The sequence below is a fragment of the Apodemus sylvaticus genome, chromosome 16 (genome assembly GCF_947179515.1).
Source record: "Apodemus sylvaticus chromosome 16, mApoSyl1.1, whole genome shotgun sequence".
NCBI lineage: Eukaryota > Metazoa > Chordata > Mammalia > Rodentia > Muridae > Apodemus > Apodemus sylvaticus.
The window spans coordinates 59,143,397-59,161,999 of record NC_067487.1 but is presented as its reverse complement, the minus strand read 5'-3'; the positions used below and the strand labels follow the sequence as shown (position 1 = coordinate 59,161,999).

General features: G+C 41.5%; 3 long non-coding RNA genes across 3 annotated transcripts in view; 1 reads left to right on the top strand and 2 right to left on the bottom strand.

The window, feature by feature from the left end:
* Nucleotides 1–17,659, top strand: LOC127666778 (uncharacterized). Its single transcript, XR_007973712.1, has 2 exons — nt 1–98; nt 16,922–17,659. It is a non-coding gene; the product is annotated as an uncharacterized LOC127666778 (long non-coding RNA).
* LOC127666777 (uncharacterized) lies at nt 10,897–17,132 on the bottom strand. Its single transcript, XR_007973711.1, has 3 exons — nt 17,046–17,132; nt 14,560–14,765; nt 10,897–12,211 (listed from the first exon to the last, which is right to left on the bottom strand). It is a non-coding gene; the product is annotated as an uncharacterized LOC127666777 (long non-coding RNA).
* LOC127666776 (uncharacterized) overlaps nt 17,544–18,603 on the bottom strand; it is a 23,314-nt gene continuing 22,254 nt past the window's right edge. The window contains exon 5 of the long non-coding RNA XR_007973710.1: nt 17,544–17,738. This is a non-coding gene — a long non-coding RNA (uncharacterized LOC127666776). The remainder of the gene's footprint in view (nt 17,739–18,603) is intronic.

Sequence of the window (18,603 nt, the reverse complement as noted above, 5' to 3'; positions counted from 1 at the left end):
GGAGGAGGAGGAGATCACCAAAGTAGACATGTTACAGTTGCTTCTTCCCCTGAACTGGCAGAGCCCAACAGAAAGAGGGCCTTTCTTACACATGCTGGGTAAGACCTTCTGCTAACAGCTATCTTGTAGTAGATTTCTAGTCATAGAATTGGGCTGGGGATGTTACTGAGTGGTAGACTGCTTACCCAGAGCCCCATAATTTAACTTGCAACTTCCTTGCCATTCTGTTCTTTGGGGGAAAGTCTTAACAAGCAGTCTTCTCTGGCTATGGAAAAGTCAACCCATTTCAGTAGGAACCTACTTATCTCGTTATTCAGGAAACAATGCACCACTTCAAAAACAGCGTGTACCGAGTTTCTGCTCCACCCAGAGTGCCCTGTAATCCCTAAGGCCCATCTCAAATGCCCTGTGTTTGGAATGTTCTTCATGCCTCGACAGGGCAGGAATAATTCTTTCCTTTCTTAGAACTTACATTATAGCCACTTCTACAGCAATTGTCTCAGATGCCTTGGGAATAAAAATGATCATGCTTCTCCCATGTCTTCTATAAGAGATTGTTAGCATAAGGTGAGACCTATATAACTTCCTCAGTCTGCATGGTGCCCACTATACTGCTATGCTTTTAGAACAGACATGATGCCTGGTGAGTGTCAGGACTGGAGAACAAAGGCATAGAAAAGACAAAGAGCAGAGAAGACAATTAGAAGCATGAGATAATGTGAATTCTCAGTGGCTAAGAGACTGTTATGTGCACAGGGCCAGCTCAGGTGCTGCTGGAAAGAGTTGTATAAAATAATGACCTGCCCTGAGAAAGCTTGCAAGAAACATGAACATGACAAGGAACTGAGAGCCATTTAAAATATGAGAGCCAAACTACATGGCAGTAATTACAAGAGAAATAAATACAAGTTCAAAGGGGGCTATGCATAATCAGACTGGGGTTGCATTCATGGATAAAACAACTGAGTCAGGTGTTTGACTAGGGTTGATGTTGCAGACTTTTGCTTCCAGGATAAGGAAGGTTTCCTGCCTTGCTACCTTCTGCCTATCATTTCAGTTGTCTGAAATGTGTTGATACCTCCATTAGAACCAACATGTAGTCATGCTTAGACATTGTCATAGATTTACTTGATAGGAGCGTTCATTCCACAGTTGGTAGGCGTATCAGCAAGGATGGTGATTTGTTCTTAGACTCTCCTCTACATCATTTCTTATCTTTTAACCCTCTAGTCCTGAATTTTATTCTCAGAGTTGAGTCTATTTCAACTTTTAGATCTATCAGATTTCCATATATGTATATTTTAAGTATCTCATTGTATGGCATTAATGCATATGAATTTATGTCTTTTATCAGTAATGTTTCTTCCTATGAAGTATACTGATTCTGATGTGACTGTACTCTCTATTTGTTTGGTTTCTACTGAATATTTTGCCTTTTATTCATTTTATTCAATCTTTTCTCTGTCCTTATGAATAAAGTGTGTCTTTTGTGAACAGAATTAATTACATCTTAGCTATACTCATTGTCAGTTAATTGGTTTATCAAGTCATATAACTTAATGTGATTATTAATATAATTTTATTAAAATTTTCCCCTTGCTGCCTTAAAAATAATCTGTGTGTCTGTCTCTCCCTGACTCTATTTCTTCCGTTCTTTGTCTCTGTTTTTTTAATTTATCCTTTTTAATCTTTCAGAATCTTCTTGTACTTTTAGAATTATTTTGATTTTTCTACTTTGCACTTTCTTATTTTATAGCTCCTTGTTAATTTAGCCTCTCTGCTATGTTTTGCATTTTGAAATCATTATACTAGAGATGGCAAGAAGGTTTCTTGAACTATTTCAGAATAACATTAATTAGCACCTTTACCTGGACAATATATAAACTTTCTAACACAAGGCCCCTATTTAAGTCATTTATCTTTGATGCCAATTTTCTCATTCATATTAAATATACTGTTTACATCCCTCAAGACTCTAGGATTGTTCCTTTTTCTCCAGATGCATTTAGATTGATTTCTCTATTGCTAGTGCCTTTCAGAGTCATCTTCATCCTTCTTGTATTACCATCCATCATCTGGGATCATTTTCTCTGCCTGCCTAGAGAAATCCCTTTCACGTATCTTTTGGCGTATGTGTACTATTGTTGTCCTAAACATCTTAATATCATCGTAACTTTTAAAAAGTTGCTTCTTTCAATGTATTTAAATACTTTTTAAAAATATATCATTAAGACTCAATTTTATGTTATTTCTACCCACAAAAAAAAGTTAGCATTTTAACTGTTCCTTTGGAGATAATGTGTCATGTGCCATTTTATTTCTGCTGTTTCAAAGGTTCTGCCTGTATGTCTGTGTGTCTTTCTCCTCACTGAGTTCCTTCCCACCTTTCACTTGTAGTTTTGTTACAATGTATTTACCAGTGGCTTTCCTAATTTTAAAGAGATTTGTGGGTTGTTGTGTGTGTGTGTGTGTGTGTGTGTGTGTGTGTGTGTGTGTGTGTTCATATGCATGCATGTGCCATGTGTGTGCTCATGACTTACAGGCCAGAAGAGGACATAGATCCCACTAGATCTGGAGTTACAGGCAGCTGTGAGCCTCAGCTATGGGTCCTGGGCATAAACTCAAGTCTTCAGGAAGGGCAGGAAGCTTCCTTAATAGCCACTCCATTTCTCCAGCCTTTCTACATTCTTTGGTTTGGGATCACTGACTTTTTAAATTTACCATTTTATATCTTCCAAGAATGTTGGAGAATTGTTAGTAAATATTTTCTCTTCTGCCTCATTTTATTATTTCTTTCAGTTTCTTGATTACACCTCCATCATATTTTTTCATGGTGCTGTGTATATCTCCTTTGCTTTTTTTTTTTTCATTCTTACTATTTTAAAAATCCTCCTGTGTATCAATTGTTATGTTTTCTACTGTGTTTTCTTCTGGCTCACCAGTATTGTCCTGTACTATGTCTTTTTCTGTTATCAACCGTGTTAAGCCTTCATTTCCATTGTCGTTTTTTGTAGCTGGATAGCTTTATAGGTTCTAGTCCCCCAGCAGGACTCTCCATTCTTTCACCCATGCTTTTAAATGGTTTTAAACACATATTTTAACAACTGTGCTTGAAAGTTTCTAGAGCTGAATCATGCTGAATCATGACTCGGCCATATCTACTCTCATATGATTCAGTCCATATCTACTTCCGTTTTTCCTTTAAGCATTTTCTTCCCTTTTTGTAGCATATCTAATGAGTTTTTCCTGGCGGGTCTATTTTATAGCATTATGGAGATTATAAATGAAAGTTTGGATGGTATAGATTATGTTAGAATTCTCCACAGAGAATTCTTCCTCCTCTGATAACCAGAGATAGTCTGTGTGACTTGCGGGTTTAACCCATTAAGGATCTCTACTGAGTGCATGATACCTGTTGAGACCATTTCTCGATGGTGGCCCTGATCAACAGTGTTCTTCTTAGCTTTGCATCCTTTTAGAAGCCACCTCAGGTTTGGTGGCTTAGCTCTTCCCAATCAACCAATCTTTGTGTGGGAGAATGAGCAAACAAGATTTTCACCTCTCTGTGTCACCTGGCATCTCTTGGTTACTCTGAAGCCCAAATTTTTTTCTCTCCCTTTCAAGGGGACTGATGCAATCACTACACCATGGCATTTGCTCTTCAATAAAACACCTGAGAGGAAAGGTTAAAATGGGGGGCTTGTCAGTGTTCCTCCAATGCTTTTCTTTTTTTCTAAATATTTTTTATTAATCATTCTATTCTTTTACATTTCAAATGATAACCCCCTTCCCAGTTAGCCCTCTACAAACCCCCCATCCCACATCCACCATCTCCCCCCTCCTCTTTGCCTCTATGAGGGTGCTCCCCCACCTTCCCACTCATTCCTGCCCCCCACCCCAATCCAGCACCCACCTACACTGGGACATCAAACCTCCATAGGACCAAGGCCTCCCCTCCTGGTGATATCAGACAAGGCCATCCTCTGCTACATATGTATCTAGAACCATGGATCCCTCCCTGTACACTCTTTGATTGGTGGTCTAGTCCCTGGGAGCACTGGGTGGCCCAGTCAGCCAATGTTATTCTTCTTATGGGGTTGCAATCTCCCTCTGTTCCTCCAATCCTTCTGCCAGCTCCCCCACCAGAGTCCCCAAGCTTAGACTGATGGTTGGCTCCAAGCATCCACCTCTGCTTTGGTCAGTTGCTAGCAGAACCTCCCAAGGAAGAGCCACACCAAGTTCCTGTCAGCAAGCACCTCTTGGCAACAGCAACAGTGTCCGGGTTCAGTGTCTGCAGACAGGATGGATTCCTGGGTGGGGTAGTCCCTGGAAGGCCTTTCCTTCAATCTCTGCTCCATTTCTTTGTCCCTGTCTTTCCTTTGGACAGGAACCCTCCTTCTGAGTTAAAAATTTTGAAATGGGGCAGGTGGCCCCATCCCTCCACTGGAGGCTGTGCCTATCTACTCAAGGTGGCTAAAGTCATCCCCGCTGGGTCCTGGGAGCCTTTCGCTTCCCTGGTGTCTGGAACTCTCCAGTGGCTACCCCCAGCTTTGGAGTTCACGCTGCCTAGTTCACGCTCTGATTTGTCTGCCACTCTGCACTTTTGGTCCCTAAGTTGGATACTTATTATTTATACTGTTGAGGCCAGAGTAATCTCATGCATAGTATTTTACTGTAGCTAGATATAAAATTTTTCTACTTTAAAACATTTCAATATCATTTAATGAGGATTCAAGAAATTTAAAAAAAAATAGAAAATGTTGTTACATAAGACAAATATATTTATCATTCATAGGGAAAAAATAGAAAATGCTTTGTAAGTATATTCTGACCTACATAGTCTAGACCAGCAGTTGCCAAGCTGTGGGCCATGATCCCTTTGGGGGTTAAAGGACCCTTTCACAGGAGGTCACCTAAGATCATTAGAAAACACATTTATAACTGTAGCAGAATTATAATTATGTAGTAGCAGCTAAAATAATTTTATGGTTGGGGGTTATCACAACATGAGAAACTGTTTTAAGGGGTCTCAGCGTTAGGAAGGTTGACAAAGTAATTGACAAAGTTGGCTGGGGGAGTATCGAGGAAGTGGTGACTTTTAAGTGTGATGGGCATCAAACACCACTGACACTATGGCCCATGGGCATCCAAAGTGATCTTCTTGCCCTGATGAAAAGAAATGGAGCCAAGGCTCAGCTGAGGCCTTTGATAAGAAAACCCTGTGAGTGCTGTTGCTGTGAAGTTTTGATCTGTTCCATCTAACCCTATAAAATGTGTCAAATCACAGTTCCCCTAAGATCGATGCTCAGGATAGACAACAACAACAAAAAAAGATAATTTATTTGTTTATTTTGCCAAAAGACCCCCCTAGCAAAACTACTGTCGAGCTTTGCTGTTTCCTTTATACCACAAATGGTTGGCATTAGGGCCACTAATTTCCAACTAACTATTTGTATATCCTCATGGTATTTTAAATTCTATGGCTATATATTTCCTGATAGGTAGTCACTGGAGGAAAACATTAAAACTCCACTCTCCAAAGTGGCTGAACTATTAAAGAATTACCCATGAGATTGAATGATGTGCCAATACTGAGAACCATTGTTCTAAAAGAGTATTTAAAACAATAGTTTGGAAAGTAGACACCATTCCTGTTAGAAACCTGCCCAGCATTGGTACTGCTGAGCCAGTAAGAGGGAAGGCTCTTTTCAGAGAAGGCTTCCTTATTGGTTTAGAAAAATGCCATTCAGGCTTTGTTTCCCTTTGGTTGCTGTGGCCTGTCCTCTTAGGGCTCATAGAAAACATTGAGACAAGGAAGTGTCCTATCTCACAGCTTTAAAAAGCAGTGGAATTTGGGAGTGGTCTTGGCAGCTCCTTTGTAAGAGTAGGAGGGGATTGGATGAACAGAAGACCAGAGGGAGTTTAGGTGGGTGGTGTAGCAAGCCACAAGGAACAGGTGGGGCTGGGGAAAGAGGTTGCCCTATATAAATTTTCCTGTGGTGGGAGTGGCCAAGAAACTTTGGGACACAAATGTCTAATATTAAGTTTTATGTTGTTTTCTGTGCTGGAATGGAAACCACATGCACTACCTTAGACCTGTTAACTTAAGTACCGCCAACACGCTACAAATAAAAATAATGTAGTTCTGATGTTAACTCTATCAGTTGAATTAGTGAAAACCCCAGGCGAGCTGTGGCTTCAAAAGTGTGTCAACCCTGGTCTGGCCCACTTCCTGTTCTTTCCTCCTTGTCTTTGTATAACCCTCTTCTGCCCTATCCCATTTGTATCCTTTATAGCCAAGTGCAAGGCCCCTACTCAAAGACTGCTTTTTAATGTCAGTTATAGAGAACGCTGGCTTTGGTCTGCCAATGTTCAAACTCCAAGGCATGTGGTACTGTGATGTGTGTGGTTATTCTTTACGTCTTCTATCTCACCTATGTTCGTGCTTTTTTTTACCAAATGATGGATTGTATCCTGTAATTCTGGCTAGAGAGAACAGCTTCCCACTTCTGACCATTCCTCACAAAACTCTCCTTTAGGAGGTAATGGTAATGGCTGTGGTACAGCAGAAGCAAGTATTACCATTGCTACAATCTTTGGGGCAAATCCTGTGATCACATTTTAATCCAAAGTAATTCTGTAATTAGCTACTACAACCTAGCCGCCTTTCCCTTCCTGTCTGGCCCTTTCTATTCCTGGCTCTGTTTATTCTGTAGTCACTACAGATGTGGTTGCTGGTGAGCTTTAGCATGTCTGTTGTCTGAAAGTTTTCAGCTGCTGCCGAGATCCCAGAAAGGATCCTGGGAAGTGCCAGGGATGAAGGCCTACAGAAGGAAGAACACGCAGAAAAGGAAAGATGCTACTTCTTCTTTTTTTCCTCTGTTGTAAATCATCACTATAATACACATCACCGCCATAGCCTTGTTCACAAACAGGGATGCTTTCTTCAACCTACTACTGATCCTTGAGTGGAAGATGATGTTTAATACATTACCTTATCTCACTATCCAACCCCACCTCATTCTGTGCATTAAGATTCCTCTTCTCAGTGTTTTGATTGTACTCTTAGCTGGATTCTGCTTTATTTCTTTTTAATGATTTTAGCATCAGCCTCCTGATTACAGTTCAGCACACTGCCCCGCTTTTCAGCTCTCTCGCTCTCTAAATATAGTTCATTTACATCCCTAGGCCCCCCGAACTACAAACTGGAGTAAATATCCTGTAACTAGTAATGCTCTCCAGAAAAATCAATTGTTTATACAGGGCAGCTTCCCCTGGGAGCTTCATTTGAATGAGATCTGAATATTAATTTTCACAGGGGTGAAATAGTAGCAGCCTCATAACGTTAGCACATCACCTTGGCAGGAGTCTGTACCCAACACTTCTGACCTGTTATTTCTGTGAGGTTTTTCAATAATAGAAGCTGTCACTAGGAGGCAAGAGGAGAGTTTGTGAATTGTTCCTGTCTAGAGGGGGTGGGGTGGGGTGAAGTACATGTCACCTAGAGTAGTAGTTCTCAACCTGTGGGTCAGGGCCTTTCATAGGGGTTGCCTAAGACCATCAGAAAACACAAGATATTTACATTATGATTTATAATAGTAGCAAAATTATAATTATGAAGTAGCAACTAAAATAGTCTTATGGTTGGGGGTCACCGCAACATGAGGAACTATTAAAGGGTCACAACATTAGGAAAGTTGAGAACCAGGCTCTAGAGGCTGGAGCAAAGGTATTAAATTCACTTTCTAACTAAGTATAAGTTTTAGACTTAGCATAGCCTTTGTGCAGATTTTCTAACTTGGTGCTAAAAATACATTCAAATGCTGTTAGTGGAGGATTGACGAATTTGTTATATATTTTTGATAAACATTACTCCTCTAATAATAGGTAATCATCTACTCTACAGAAAATACTAGATGAGGAACTGGGACTAGAACAAGCTACAGCAGCTCTAGGACTGGGTGCAAAATGAGAATTGAGGTCTCTTTTATAAGCAAATTAAGAACATCAAGCCAGGGACCGTAGAGCATTTAAAGGAAGTGTCCAGCCATTCCAAATACAGGCCATCGCAGACTACCTGCTACTCTGAGTTTTGTTTGTAAAGTCCTTGGCCTTGAGAGGTAGAGTAAAGCTAGACATGTCCCTGGCTTGGTCACAGACTCTTCTAGCATCCATTTATGCAGAGTCACCATGTAGCCCCATGACTGGAATTATGATTAAATAAATTTAGAGACTGGTAGACCTTTTCTGGGTCCTGTAATCTTTCTAATTTTTTAAAATTCTTCAGATGAAACAAAAGCTACAGATATAAAACTGCCCCTTCTCCTACAAGTCAAAATAGAGTGTTTTCCTTTCAGACAACTCTCTACACACACAATGGATTCCATCAGAAAGGCTTGCTTGTAAGCCTCCAGGCAATCTTTATCTCTTTTCTTCAATTACCTGGCCTAGGAAAGCTAGGTGGTCTCTAGAAACTCAGATCAGGCCAGATCGGTTAGTCTCACAGATTAGTCATGTTTGTTGCTTGATCCCTGAGTCAGGTTAATTAAAGGAGAAGAACCTCCCTCATTGTATACCAACACCAGCCAACCCACTATGGGCCAAGTGACATATTAAATTAAAGGCTCCCTCCGCTCTCTGTTTGGGCCTTAGTTCTCAGGTGGAGCCTACACTCTGGGCTTTCTGGTTCTGCAGTTCCCAGATTTCTCAGAAGCTCTTTTATTGGATTCTCTGATACTCCAGCTCAGAGATGCCTGCCATGGGGCTTCTGAGTCTCCAGGATTCTGTAAACCTACTTCCTTAATGGATTCCCCCCAATTGTGTGGCATATTGGTCTGTTTTCCCAGGCAACCTTAAATGATACAATTGGTGACACCTTACAGAAAGGTACACACTGTGGCAGTGAGCATTCAGCCCAGAATTTGCTCAGGAAAGCAGAGTTATTGGTAAGTGAAAGATGTGAACATCTCTGAAGGTCACCAGAGCTGGCTTCGGTAGACACCAAAAGCTCCCACCTGTCACATGCTTGCTCTGAACCCCAGTGTGCCACTCTCCACACCTGAAGGAACTCTTTACAAATATTCCCATGACACTCATTTTCATGAGGAGCATTGAGGGTCTGCAAGATGAAATAGCCACCCAGGATATAAACCAGGTAGGTGTTTGCTTGGCCCTCTAATTCCTAGGTTCCTCACTTTCTTTTCTTTTCTTTTTTCTTTTCTTTTCTTTCTTTCTTTCTTTCTTTCTTTTTCTTTTCTTTCTTTTTTTTTTTTTTTTTTTTTGAGTTTTCGAGACAGGGTTTCTCTGTGTACCCTGGCTGTCCTGGAACTCACTCTGTAGTCCAGTAGACCAGGCTGACCTTGAACTCAGAAATCTTCCTGCCTCTGCCTCCCAAGTGCTGGGATTAAAGTCGTGTGCCACCACTGCCCAGCTCCCTGCTTTCAATGAAGTTGAATCAAGGCTGGCAGGGTTCATACTTTCAAACTGTGATGAAGCCTCAGTTTAGACCCCAACAGAACCCATTCTGTTTTATTTATCCAATGCAAAACATGTCCCAGTTTCTCTGTCTTGGCAGAGGCCTAACGACTTTCACTGTAAGAGGAGATAAGGCCCTGGTGACAAAGCCTGCTGAGGGATTGCTAAAGGACCTTCTCTCAGAGCTGGAGAGATGACATGGATGGTGGCCATGACAGAGGGTATGAGGTGGCATTGCTTAGATGCTCTCCAGGCAGTGGAGGCTATGCTAGTGGCACAGATGGTAGGCCAGAGGCAGAATACAGCTTTGAAGAACTCATCCCAAAACTTACAAGTTGTAAACCTAAAATGAATTCAGTTCAGTTCAGAATAGCTAGGGTTGTTGGGGGGGGGGGGGTTGTTTGTTAGTTGGTTGGTTGGTTTAATGGATTTTATTACTTTTTTGTCCTAGAAAAGATCTAGGCTGGTCTTGACCTTATGATACTATTTCTTCTAGCTCCCAAATACTAGAATTGTTCCAGTATACCACCATACTTGATAACCACATTTTTATTGCCCTGTATATGGCTAATTATGAGTGAGAGGGTACAGGGAATATCAAGATCTCATTAGTTCTTAAAATCCCTGGCAGCCTTGCCCAGAGCAGAACATCCAGTGGCTCTTTGTATAGTTTCATCATCCGGCTCACCCGACATCCTCCTGTGCACAGCTATTATGTGAACGCTTGACAGCTGAGATGCCTTTTGGAACAGGGAGAATCTTGCTAATTCCCCTATGGCGATTATATTGATATCAGAGATCAGGAGCCTAGAGCTACAGGAGCTTGGAATGGTAAAGCAAGGCCCTAAATCGCAGCAGGAAATAGTCCCTCCTTCATGTTATCTATACGGCTGGTGCTGTGGGCATTTCCAGTCCATTCAGTCCTCCAGTTTTTTTTAATTCCTAGACTTCACCTGAGCTTTCTTCCTTTGCTGCAGGCCCCAAGGAAAGCAGATAAAGTCTCCATTGGCCTGCACATCCTTCCTCACACTGTGTCCCTTCCATATGGACCTTTACACACACTGACAGCTGCTTTAGGGACAACACAGAAAACCTTCTCTGTATGACAAGGGCACACTGAACTGACAATAAAAACAACATAATCTGCACTAAAGCATCCATGAAGTAGAACTCAATCTTATACCTGCATTTACCAATAAGGAAGCCTATGAAAAAAAGGTGCTGTGTATGGTGATGTTAGAGTCCCAGTCCAAGCTCCCATAGGAGTTCCCTCTGTCTCTGTGCCCTGAAGATGCTCTGATCTTAAAACCATGGTCTCATCCCTGTTATCTTATCAATTATTTTTATAACCCCATAGTGGATGAATTATTAATCCCATTGTACAGATAAGAGCAGTGAGTTTCAGAGGTCAAAGGCTCCGGCTTTCATTTTCTTTGGTAAGGTACATTTTAATGAATGTTCTGCTACAGAACATTTTGAGGAGAAATGGGAAAAGGTTGGCTCATGAATATGGAAGAAGCAACTGGAGAAACCAGCTCAGAGGAATGCCTCTTCCTTCTTCACCTCCACCCCCAGCAGCAAGGGGAAATAAAACTTAATCATCTGTTGGGAAGTGCTGTTTTCAACTGAAGTGAGAAAGGCTGGACCCCTGGGAGCAGAGAATTCTCTTGTGGATTTTACAGAATTAATGAAGAGGTATTTAAATGGGAAGAAATGGGAGGGGGAGAGAGAAAGAGGCCCTCATTTCTGCAACCTTCTGCACTGTGCCTTGACTCACAGAAAAACCACATTCACATTCTTTTAATTGAATTGAATCCAGCTCTTTGCTACGCACTTTCCTCTTGAGCGGAACTAATGCTAATTCAGTAGTAAGAAGAACCTGATTCCTAACAGCATCCAGGCTTCCAAGACTTAAGGTCCTTCCGACTCCTGTAATCACCCTCATATTGTTGCTACATACCAATTTAGTGTCCAGATTGAAAAATGTAACAAATGATTACCAGAAACCGACGTGTCAACCTCAAGAATGAATCTAGGATAAGAGACAATATTCTCAGAGTTGAACGATGCAATTTTACCACCTGGTGTTGTCAGTTCTTCATCAATTGAAAATCAATAAACTTCAATCAGTGCCTTAGAACCTATTGCCTTAACCTTTGGACGGCAAAAGGGACCCTTTCTGTCCCTGACAGCTGCAAGTCTGGTACGGCTTTGCCTTTTCTGTACAATAAGCCAAGCTCAAACTGTTTCCTGATGGGGGAAAATTGTTCTGCAGCCTCTGGCAAATGATTGGAAATTGTTTTCCAGTGTCCAACAATGGCACAGGAAGTGAATTCAACTGGAGGGGTCAGGTTCTCATCATGCCTGCAGACTTTGCTGTTCTTTTCTTCTTGTTCGTGGTTCATTTTTCCCACTATGTTTACTGTGGTGACAAGGCTATATAGGCCACCATCTCTTCCTCCCAGGGATAAGATAACCCAAATAGAAACCAGATTCAACAAAGATTTTTGGCTTGTAGGCACCAAAGTCTCCACTGCCCCAACCCCTAACACATTAGAACATGCCACGATCCTGTCGACTAGCTCAAATTTAAGTGGAGCTCTCCTTGTAATAGCTAACTCTGGTCTGCTGCTTTTAGGACAGTCAGGTTCTTCCATGTGTCTGTCCGTTCCTCTTGCAGATGACCACAATGGGTTCCCATGTCAGTAAGTGAAAGCCAAAGCAGCGGGATCAGGATCTAAGGGTGAAGAAAGATTAATCATCACCATAGCAGGTAAAGTGGGCAGCATTAGCATTATTTGCAATACAATGCCTTCCCAGAACAAAGGGAACATGGGGAGCATTTTGTTAAGGGAACCTGTATGTATTCACAGGGAAGCACTTTAGGATGGACACATTACTGAGCAGGCTGAGTTTAATGAATATATTCCTGAACATGCTCAGTTTAAGCGGAATAAAATATGGCAGACACAATACTTGACAGATCACCTAAAAGTTAGGGAGTACATGTTCAAAATGTTAAAATGGTGTACGTGAATGCTCCTGGTATGCTCAGCCCTCCCTGCCTCCCCCTGCCCTGCCCCCAGAGTGCCTTTGGCTGAAATGAAGAAGGAAAGACACTGTACAAAAAGCCAAGGTTACTATAGAAGTGTGCACTAGAGATGCATGCCTCACTTTGTGGGTCACGATATATTTATTATTTTTAGCTAAATTCTCCCAGGTATTCTCCGATGAACAGAATACCATTTTTTCAGAATATCTTTTCATCATATTCACATGTTTTGGTCATTTCAATAGGAACTTGGAGGGAAAGGAACAGCTAATGTGCAGGCTCAAATCTCCAACGAAGAGCGGAAGTCTTGATGTCCGGTTTCAAAAACAATTACTAATACAATTTATAGGCCTGTTTATGGTATAAGAGTAAAAAGCCATGAACGTGCTCAGCATTGTAGGAAATGAATAGTTTATTAAACTGTTGACTGTGCTCTAATCCTGGCTTCAGAATGATTAACTAACAAATCCATCATCTAGAGGAAAGCTGGCTTGGCCAAGATTAATTCTTAAACTATTCTTATTAGGGGCATTGTTTGGCTTGAATTTGAGAAAACTTCAAGAATTGTTGAAGGGCATTGTATGAGTGTATATTTTTAAGTTAAAATAGAAGTAGATTGCACTGCATGCATGGCTGTAGATACAGCCTTTACTTTTTAACTGGCTTTGGCCATTTAAATAGTTGAAAAAGCATAAAACTTCCAACAAGGATTTCTCAAAGTACTTCATCAGGGCTGAGAGGATAACTAGGTATGAGTTAGGGTGACTGGTGGAAGGTATCAGAAGCCCCCATGGTAACTTAAGTGCAAAGATGCAACTTACTATAAGGTTATGGTGGGAGGAGGGGCACAGAATTTACAAATGCAAATGACAATATTGGAGATCTGCGATAATTGATTCATCTGCCAAACACAGAAAGCTTTGCATAAGGAACCTCTACCTCCCTAAATTAAATTAAAGTTCAGAGGTTGGGCGAGTGCTTCCATGTCAGTTTGATGTCTTTAAATGATTTGTAATTCTGCTTAATTTTCACAGAATGACTTCATATTTGCATTGCTTCCCTGGTCATGAAATGTACCAATGAGTCATGAGATGTTCTCCTCCTGTCTCACTTAGTTTTCAGAGTATAAAGCAAATCCTCATAGAAAACCTTACCAGAGGCTAGAATGTGATTTGGAATGCAAAAGGAGATAGGAGAATGAGGGGCCAAGAGGATATGTCAGTTGGTAAAGCACTATTCCATGAGTTTGAGAACCTGGATTCAACTCCCAGCATCTAAGGAGCAAAAGAGTTGGTATGCATCTATAATATCAATAGTGAGGAAGAAGAGACAGGCAGATCTCTGGAGCTTGCTGGGTAGCCAACCTAGACAAGTCAATGAACCACAGAACTCAGACAGATACCCAGAAAGAACAAGGTAGACTCTATCTCAAAGAACAACTGTGCACATATGTGGAGGAATAGACAGACAGACAGACAGAGACAGAGAGACAGATACAGAGAGAATGAGAGAATGTGGTAGAGAGGGAGTGGAAGAAAGGAAACAGAACAGAGAGGCTTCAGAAAAGTGTGTCCCACTGTGTTGGGACAACCTAGGAGGGCACAGCAGGAAAGTCTGTCTATCAAAACTTCCTGTGCCTAGAATGTATCATAGTCATTTCCATGAGATCTAAACTCCTCCAGTTACTGACTATCTCCGGAGCGCTCTACCTAGCTACCAGAACCATGGCCTGCACAGAGCAGTAGGGCCAGCACATAGGTACTGTCCTAGTTGCTGTAATAAAACACCAAGACCAAAGAAATGTGGAGAGGAAAGAGTTTCTTTGGCACATGCTTCCACATTACCATCCATCATTGAAGGAACTCAAACAGAACAGGAGAACCTGGAGGCAGGAGCTGACACAGACGCTATGGAGGGGTGCTGTGTATTGGCTTGCTCCCAGGACCACTAGGTCAGAGATGGCACCACTCACAATGGTTCTAGGCCCTTCCCATCAACCACCAATTAAGAAAATGCACTATAGGCTTGCTTACCTGTAGCCCCATCTTATGGGAGCATTTTAAAATTCACATTCCCTCCTCCCAGATGACTTCAGCTTGTGTCAGGTTAACAGAAAACTAGACAGAATGAGTACAGTGATATCTTTGCTGGGTTCTCTGAGTTTGGCAACAGTAGTGGTAGCAGCAAACCAGATGTTTCATTTTGAGAACTGTTTAGCTGTTGCTGGACTTGTATTGGTCTATAAACAAAGAATATCATAGATTGGTGACAGCACAGAAACTGAGTCCAGTTCATCATCCTTACCTGGAATGATGCTTCCTCCAGAAGCTTCTTTTGAGGCACAAGGAAGACTTTTTCTTTGAATCCTCATATATCTACCTTGTCCTGTTGAGTGTCCTGATCTCTAAACCAATGCATTTATCCAGGAAATAGAAGTACATTAAATTTACACTCTATCTATTCATTCTTAAGGACTTGGGGTAGCTGTGGATCTCAGAGTGAAGACTGGAGCAGCATTCAAAAGAAGAAAGAAAATAATATGTAAATGTGGTAGATTTTTGGTTTGGGTTTGGGTTTTTGAGACAGAATCTCAGGACATAGCCTTGGTTGTCCTGAAACTGTAGGCCAGGCTGGCCTCAAACTCTATCTGCATTTGGCACCCAAAGACTGGGACTAATAGACACACCCGGGAGACTGATTGTTGTGAGTTTGAAGCCAGGCTGGGTTATACTTGAAAACGGTACTCAGAAAAGATAAAACTCTGTTTCTCTGAATATTTCTCATGCTCTAAAGCTAAACTTTTTTTCACAACCAGGATATATATTATGGTCTCGAATTGCATGTAAATTTAATTTAATTGTTGCAGACCTAGCCATACTCAGTGTGACCAAATCTTTCTTTTGTAGTATACTGACTCAATTCAATTCAAGGCTTCTCCTAGACCAATCCAATTGCAGCCTGAATGTGCACACCCATAGAATGACTGGTAGAAGCTTATTCCCACAACGAAGCCATGTGGCTAGGAAGAGGGTGATTATAAACTAAAATAATACAACATTCTGAGAGAGCCATTTTTATGTTTTAAAGATCAATAAATTCAACCATGCATCGCCTATAAGACATAAACATCTCTGACTCTGTTTAACCTTCCCTGGTACTGACCACATGTGATCAGGACCGTCAACTCGCAGCTTAGGTTTGATGGGTCCTATTACATCTTCAATTTTCATTTTATGGATCAAAATGAAACCTATACTTGAAGGTATTTACTTCAAACTTGAATTGTGCCTGCCTTACTATTTCTTGAAACATAAGCAAAGCTATTTTTAGTCTGAGTGGTGAGTATATTGTGAAAATCTAAACATAATATCTTAGAGATGCAGTCTATTGGCTTTAGAGGCCAGAATAACAGGCAAGGTAGCAAAGATACACCACCAGTGTTGACCAAACGTATTCTGAACTCTATCATGTCCATGTTGAATATGCAACCATAAAAAGGACTACAGGTATGACTGCCCTAAAAAGATGCTAAGTAGAAGTCAAAAATAGTCCTGAGGACAAATCTAAGAACAGAGTGTCCTCTAATATGCTAGTAGATAGTATTGTAGTCTGTTTTGTTCCACTGGACCAGAGCACCACAAACTGGGAAATGTGTAAAGAATTTAGTTGATCTGGAATCTAGGAAATAGAAAGATCAGGGGCCTTCTTGTTTTATGATTTCATGATAAAAAGCAGGGGAGTCAAGATGGCATGAGGTAGGGTCAGGAAGAAAGCATGCCACACTTCTCTCTTTATAAGGCTCCCTTTTCCACATTAATCCACTCACTAGGACAGCTTCCATGATTTAATCACAGCTTAAAGTTTCTAACACCCCTCTAGGGCTACTATCTAGACAAGCCAGTGTCCAACCCATGAACTTTGGAGGTTTAATTTAGACAAGTACAGGTAAATAGACTGCACTCTAGCTACACAACAGAATACTATTTGGCAATAAAAAGAAGTGAGCTGTAAAGCCATATAAAGCAGAAGAAATATAATTGCATTTTGCTAACTGTAAGAAACCTAACTGAAACTACCACAAGCTATGCACTTCTATCTTTGCCATTATAGAAAAGTCCATAGTTCATAGAGATTTGGGGGAAAAGAGAAATGAATGAACAGAATACAAAAAAAAAAAGATGCTTAAGACAGAATTAGCATCCTGTGATGATGGAGACATGAGATTACATTTTTGTCAAGACCTATAGATAATTAATTTCACCTGCATTGTCAAAAAATGTCTATGGTAGCTGTGAAGGCCATCTTTGATTATGACAGAGGAAGAGGCTATTCAGACACTTTTTAACCAGTCCAGCCACTTATAAAAGAATTTTTCTCATCTTCATCTTTTTATAGATGCCAAAGGGATGAAGCTGAGGATTCGTCTCCATCTCCACCACCCCACCACCACCCTACCACACATACCCTATACTACTATTCAAATTTGAGCTGGAGTTAGAGGTTACAAGTCAACATTCACCTTGGTTCAGCATCACTATCTGCCAGTCCTGGGCCAGTGCTGCTGGCAGTGGGCAGATCGCTAAGATGAGCCACAGACACACTTTCCTCCTTACAAGGTCATCCCTGGACTTATTGTCTCGCTTTCTTTCAAACAGCTGAGGCTCCTGCACAGGACAAAGTGTCTCCTCTTAGTCTTCCTGCAAGACAGGGAGCCAGAATTTGGAACTCTTAGCTCATCTGAACAACGCCAAGGCCTTCTTTCCACTGTACCCTCAAGAGACCTCGAAAGCATCGGCAGCCAGATCTGTGCCCTCCCCAACACGAGGCTGGCTGAGCTTCTGGGCATGAACAAGAAGGCATCTCATAAACAGAATGTGGATTGGGAAGACAATGGAGAGAATGGGAGTAATGGCCTACAAATGAAAGACAATTGAAATGGAAAATGGACTGAAATTTACACTTTTTAGAAAGGAGAGGCCACCATCTATGGCTGCATTCCATTCCAGCTCCCATGCCCCATCACTGTACCTTTTTTTTTTAACCCTCCACATCTTCTGATAAGTGTTAACACCACTTTAAACCTCTGGGCTGCTTCTCTCAGTGTGTCATTTAAATAAGGACATGGCTTCTAGACATCTGTGATGATTCCATAAACGAGTCTAAACTTTATTCTATGTGTTCTTGCATAGAGCCTGCTGGGAGTCCAGAGCACCTGGTAGAAAGTCAGACAAATAACGGCATGTCAGACAAGTGGCATGGCATTAAATGATTTGTCTGATGCCAAATTATTTGACTGTGCAAGTTGGGTGGCAGGCCAGGGGGAGGAGTTGCTATAGGAGAGCCTTTTTGTTTCTCTGCCCCAGGAGAGTCATGGTGCAGCAGCGTCAGCACTGTGGTTACTCCAGCTTTTGAGCTGAGATTGCTCCTTCTGGAGCTGTGTGATTAGGTTCACACAAAACTAGGTGGTGGCTTAGCTTCGCGATTACTGAGCTTCACGGATCATAAACATCCCCCCCTGGGTCTTGTTGAAGTATAAAGTAGAGCTGGGTAGGTCACGAGAGACTGAGGATCCTATGTTTCTAATAGATACTTCCATTCTATGTTTGCTCCACACTTTGAATCATAAGCACCCAGCATTTTGTGCCTGCTATTAGCAGAAAAAAGAAAATGAGGCCTTCTTGCCAGCCTTTGGTCCAAGTACCTGCTGGTGAGGATCTTAGCAATACAACTAAGAAAGAGATCAAATAGAAGTTATGAGCTGTCCCTTTTCCAACACCATGGGTTGTTAGTGTCGCAGAGGTAATTTGACAGGCGCAAGGTACACCAACGCTGGGAAGAGCTGATGTCAAAAAAAGACTACACCACATGACAGGAAACCCTGATACCAAGCACAACCTGCTGAAAATAGAGGGGTGCTGATGTAAATCAGCAACCACTGCCTTCATGGGGTGGAGGAACCAACTGGAACCTGCTCTGATGACTCATCTATCACCGCAGTTGCCAAGGGCTCTCTCCAGTAAGTGTCTGGTACAGAAAAAAAAATATGTAAGTTTTTTTTTAAAGAGCTTCTGTATTTT